The sequence below is a fragment of the Hyperolius riggenbachi genome, chromosome 2, assembly GCF_040937935.1.
Source record: "Hyperolius riggenbachi isolate aHypRig1 chromosome 2, aHypRig1.pri, whole genome shotgun sequence".
Taxonomy (NCBI): Eukaryota; Metazoa; Chordata; class Amphibia; order Anura; family Hyperoliidae; genus Hyperolius; species Hyperolius riggenbachi.
In genome coordinates, this window is record NC_090647.1 from 343,502,932 (window position 1) to 343,508,997 (window position 6,066).

A 6,066-nucleotide genomic window follows, 5' to 3' on the forward strand; every position below is an offset into this window, starting at 1 on the left:
CACAGGAAACACACCAGAATACAGCTCCCAGAACCCCACAAGAAGTATCAGGCTCCCATTGGTTTGCAATAGAACAATAGGAATCGTCCCTCTCCAGGGAGAATTCTCATTAGTTCACTGAGTAGTAGACCAATGAAAATCCTCCCTGGTGCACATGGAGGATTCCCATTGGTCTTTTGCAATCCACTTTGGAGCCTGATGCTTCTGATGGGGCTTTGGGATCGGTATATCTGGTATTTCAAGTTCGCAGAGGGCCCTTTAAATGAATTTGCAACCCCGTTGCAAAATCTTTAAAGCAAACTTGTGAGTTTTTTGTTATTTAAAAAGTTAAATACTTACCTTGGGAAATGGATGTTTGCAGCAGCACTCCTGTACATGAACGAGCATGGCTGCACTGCACCTGCGCAGTAGGTCTGCGCATGGGCTGTTGTGGAAAAAGCTGAGGCTGATTGGGTCCATGCTATTGTGCTGGGGCAGTGCAGCTCGCACCTGTGCAGTAGCACACACCCGCTCTGGTTTCAGTGACAAAAGCAGAGGCCAATTGGGTCTATGCTACTGGGCAGACGCAAGTCATCGACAAGGGTTTTGGGAGGATTCAGGGCTGGAATGGCCCGGTGGAAGAGGACAGAGGAAGCCTCTGGCCCTGAATTATCCAGAGGATTTGCTCTATAGTGGTGAGTACCCATTTCAGCCACTTTTATATTTTCTATCTGCACACAACTCTGGGCCTACGTGGGTTACCTCAAAAGCACCAGTCAGCGAGGCATATGCTTCCTGTGTAAGCTGCTGCCTGATTACTGAGGAAATTGCCTGTCATCTGTGACTTGCTTGTGCATGGCTGCAACGCTACTGTATCATCCAGGTTTTATAGGCATGAGGACAGAGGAGCACACAATCAATACTGCACTATATCAGTAATGTACTTGTATCTACTGGTGAGACATATGCTTCCTGTGTAAGCTGATGCCTGATTACAGGAAATGTGAACAGAAGAGCACACTAAAACAGAAGAGCACACTAAAAGTACTGTTCCTGCATTAACTGTTGAGACCTATGCTTCCTGTGCAAGCTGATGCTTGATAATTGCATGCAAATACCTGCATATTGAGCACTGTTCATTTTTATCTAGCTTAGGCACTGTCTATGCTCGTTTGCTGAAGCAAGAAAAAATGACTCCCAATTATTGACTGAATTAAGATATAGTACTATAGTATACTTTATGTGCTTGAGTATAACAATTCTGATACAGTTTGGATTATACTATAAAGGGGATACTACTGTAAAAAGCATAACAAAAATAAGAATTTTCTTGAAAAGATGTGTTTTCTTGTGACCATACACTCTATTGCACTTGGTGAAAATATGTTTTCTCATGCTCATAAATTTTAAAGAACATTTTTGCAACAATTATGGCATGAATGGCATGAAATGAAAATGACCATATTGGCCTATCACCACTTACAACGTTAATTCACTCTCAGTACGGTATGTATTAAAACATTGTTCTTCAGTCTTAGTTTTACACAACATAGAAAATTAAAATTGCTTATAGCACACATACCTTTTAGGACCCATTCACACTAGGACGATTTGTAGGCGTTTACTGCCGATCGCCGGCGATGGCTAGAGCTTTTAAAAGCCCTTGTGTTACTAAAAGTATATGGCAATGATCTTACTGCGGCAAACGCCCGCGATTCGTGGTAAACGCAAACACGGTGCACGCAACATTTTTTTCACAATTTTAGAGTGATCCAGATTGCAATGTTAAAAAAAGTGAATCGCGATCATTTAAAAATCGTAAAAATGTACAATTAAAAATATGCGCAAATCTCGTAAAAATTGCAGCCACAAAACGCTAGCATTTTAATATACATGATTGTTTAATACATCATCCACACCTTAAAAGTAAATAAATTAATAATATATATATATATCTGTATCTGTATCTGTATCTCTCTCTCTCGCTCTCTCTCTCTATATATATATATATTCATTCTCCTCTTACCACCTCCTTCCACCATCTGCTTTTTATCAGGTATCACCAACACCAGAGGCGCAGTGAGTGTCATATTTATATACATACATAACTTTTTTCTTTGCCTTTCTAAACAGTTTGATTCCAAACTATTTAAGGAATATGGGGAAGTAAAATGCACACATTTATATGTGGACAAGCAACCATAAATCCTGCAAGCCGCCCCGGTGAGGAGAAAGCCAGGGTTCAGGTTTGCCACTTCCCTTGGTTAAGAAAATATTTTTTTTATTGACCAGTAAATGCAAGAAGTAGATGAGCTGAAGTAGACAAAACAAATGTTGTGATGCTTATGTTTAATTCGTTTCATACTTGATGGATTATATTGTATAATATTATGTACACAGATATTTCATGCAATAACATTCTGTCAGTTTAATCTAGGATAAGGTAAGCGCTATACAAGGTCTCTTCCAAGAAGTGCTTTGCTTTGGTTCCCACATCCATCACTTCATCACACTGCTTGTACTCACCTGCAGGGTACTACACTCTGGGAGTCCTATAGCCCCACCACTCTGAGCAGAACACCACAGTCTTACCCTCACTTGACAAAGACTGTGGCTTAGCACATGACAGTGTATTTGTATACAAGTACCGTACATTGTTAGGATCGGGGATCGGGACCTGTGCCGGAATTTCATCATTGTTGTCACGATCCTTTTGCTGGACTGAATTGCTCCACTTGGATTTTATATGTGAAGGCTGTATGCAAAGGTGCAGCAGAGTGTTTACCTGCACGTCTGTAATGACAGTCTTGGGCCGGTATATCTGCTGCAGCCGCATCACCTGGGAGTTCATTATAATATGGTCCAATGGGCACCACTGTCGGCAGGGATCTCTGGAGTATACTGTCAAACTATAGTTTCGAGATTCGGGGGACTCTGCTAAGTAAGTTTAAGGGTTTGAAGGGCTCTGCCTTATTACCTTTGGGCATTAGTGTGTGTGGGTGTGTGAAAACATAGAATATCAGTAAATTTCACCGATATTCAACGAGCCGAAAAATTGGATAACCAGATTTCCTCACGCCCCTTTCTCATGCAGGCGGAATCAGGGGAGGACTGGGACCTTTTGGCCTGGGGGAAAACACAACCCAGAGGCCCGGGGGGGAATATTATGATAGTGAGGTGAATGACAAAAATGGGCGTGACCATGGCATGATGTGGGCGGGGCCAACTGCATGACACTATTATGTCAGTTTGGACCAAAAATCTCTGAATAATGCCATAAAGAATTAAGGCAGTTCTGATGGCAAAAAAAAGATCATATTCAGTACTAGCAAGACATATACAGGTAGTCCCCGATTAATGAAGGAGATAGGGAATATAGGTTCGTTCTTAATCTGAATCCATTCTTAAGTCAGAATACAGTCATTTCTGTGCCTCTTCTGTCCTCCTCTATGTCACCTGTTCCCCCTGTGCCTCTTTTGCCTCCCTCTGTGTTACATCTGTGTCTCTTTTGTCTCCCTCTGTGTTACATCTGTGTCTCTTTTGTCTCCCTCTGTGTTACATCTGTGTCTCTTTTGTCTCCCTCTGTGTTACCTCATGTCCCCGTTCCTCTTTTTCCCTGTGTCACTTTTGTTTCTCCTGTGCCTTTTTTTGTCTCCCTGTGTCACCTGTTCCCCTCTCATGACCCCCCAGGTTACATCTGTTTCCCGTGTCACCTCTCTTCCCCCTCTGTTACTTTATGTCCCCTATGCCTTTTTTGTCCCCCAATATGTTTTGTCCCCTTGTGTTACATCTGTTCCCCCTTTACCTCTTTTGTCCCCCTCTGTGTCACCTCATATCCCTGTGTCACCTGTTCCCCCTCTGCCTCTTGTCCCGCTGTGTCACCTGTATCTCTTTTGTCACTTTTGTTCCCCCCTGTGCCCCACCCCCATGGCTCCTGTGTTCCCCCACTGTGGCTCATTTGGTCCCCCACTCCCTGAAGCGGGAGCAGCGGCAGTCAACTCACCTACTCCTTGGCTACTCCATAATAAGCGTTTTCTCTCTCTCCCTCTCCCTACTTCCTCCTAATGCCGGTGTTGCGTAATGACGGGATTAATAACAGCTGGCAGTAGGTGGTAGTAGTAAGGGAGAGAGACCGCTCATCAAGGAGGCGACCGCGCTGGGAGTAACCATGGTACCTGTACACTAAATGGCAGGAAAGTCTCCATGGTCACTCCCAGCATGAGGAGAGCAGAGAGATTTGCCGCTGGATCGGGGATATGTGAGTACTACTCTTAAGGGGGGTCGTGGAGCACAGGAACAGCTCAGCCTGAGACCCCTGCAGAGGGTGAGGGACCAGGCACGGCCACAAGCCTCCCTGGTCGTGCTCCTATATTTGGGAATGTTCGCCATGTGCGCAATAGCAATTTATACAAACTTTGCAAACACAGAATGCTCCAGGCTGCGGGAGCGCAATCCAGGAGTCACATGCAACTTTCAGATGGAACAGCTGCTGAATGGATATCAGAGAGGCGCCAACAGGACCAGAAGGACTACAAGAAGCCCTAGGTAAGTTACACTGACCACATTAGGTTTACTTAGAGGAAACCTGAGATGGTGTATTTATACTTACCTGGGGTTTCCTCCAGCCCCATGAGGTGCAAGGGCTCCCTCGTTGTCCTCTCCGGTGGCTCCATTGTCCCCCACAGTAATCTGGCTGGCCGCACTCTTCTGCGGTTCGACTGCACCTTCCCTCCCCCCCTGCAGCTGGGAGTAATACTGTGCAGGCACAGAGTACTCTCGGGGACAGGAGCGCAGCTGGGGTGCATGCGTGGCAGAGCACATGACTTGCTGCGAGTAGCCAGATTACTGGTGGGGGGTGGGGGGGGGAAGGAGAAGTTGTGTAATATTACAAGACAAAAAAAGCAGCCAGAGAGACAGCGAAGGAGTACATCATGGGGCTGGCCCAGGTAAGTATAAATACATCAGTACACAACTCAGGTACACTTTAAGGTTTCCTTTAAAGAACTTCCAGTACAAGGTAAAAAAAAACAAAACACCTATTTTTTACTCACCTGGGGCTGCTTCCAGCCCTGAGCAGCCATCTCAGTCCCTCGCTGCAGCCCCGGTCCTCCTCAGTGTCCCCGCTGGCCTTCCACAGGCAGGGTCGGCTCTTCTGCACCTGTGCACCCACATCATCTGGAGCATATTGCGCTTGCGCACATCTACTGTGCAGGTGCAGTATGCGCCAGATGACGTGGAAGTGGAGGCAAGTGCAGAAGAACCGACCCTGCCATCAAGTCGACATCATTGCAGGCAGCTAGCAGGGACGCCAAGAAGGACTAGAGCTGCTGCGAGGGACTGAGGTGGCTGATTGGGGCTGGAAGAAGCCCCAGTTGAGTAAAAAATAGATTATATATTTTACCTCAGAAGTCCTTTAAAGGGGAACTGAAGTAAGAGGTATACGGAGGCTACCATATTTATTTCCTTTTAATCAATACCAGTTGCCTGGCAGCCCTGCTGGTCTATTTCTCTGCAGTAGTATCTGAATAACACCAGAAACAAGCATGCAGCTAGTCTTGTCAGATCTGACTTTCAAGTCTGAAACACCTGATCTGCTGCATGCTTGTTCAGGGGCTATGGCTAATAGTATTAGAGGCAGAGGATCAGCAGGGCTGCCAGGCAACTGGTATTGCTTCAAAGGAAATAAACATGGTAGCCTCCATATACCTCTCTCTTCAATTCCCCTATAAGTAAAATGTTTAATGCTGTTAAGGTAGTACAGTTTATCAGCGTGCAGCCAAAGCAGAAGAATACATAAATATGCATGACTTAAACACAAAGTGCCAGTGCTGCAAAAATCTAACCCCAGCAGGCAGCAGTGAAAGGGTTACAGGTATACAGGAGACAGGGAGATGCAGGGCTAGTGTCATCAGAGTGTACAAAGCAAAACAAACAAATCAAGAGGAGAGGAGATGTCCACTTACAAAGACAGTGTCTTGTCTGTACCTGATGTCTGCTGTGATCAGTGTCCCTTCCAGCTTCAAGCAGGAGGCTGGGATTGAGGGAGAAACTGCAGCGTTCCTTTCACCGGGCAAGACTGGAATCCTC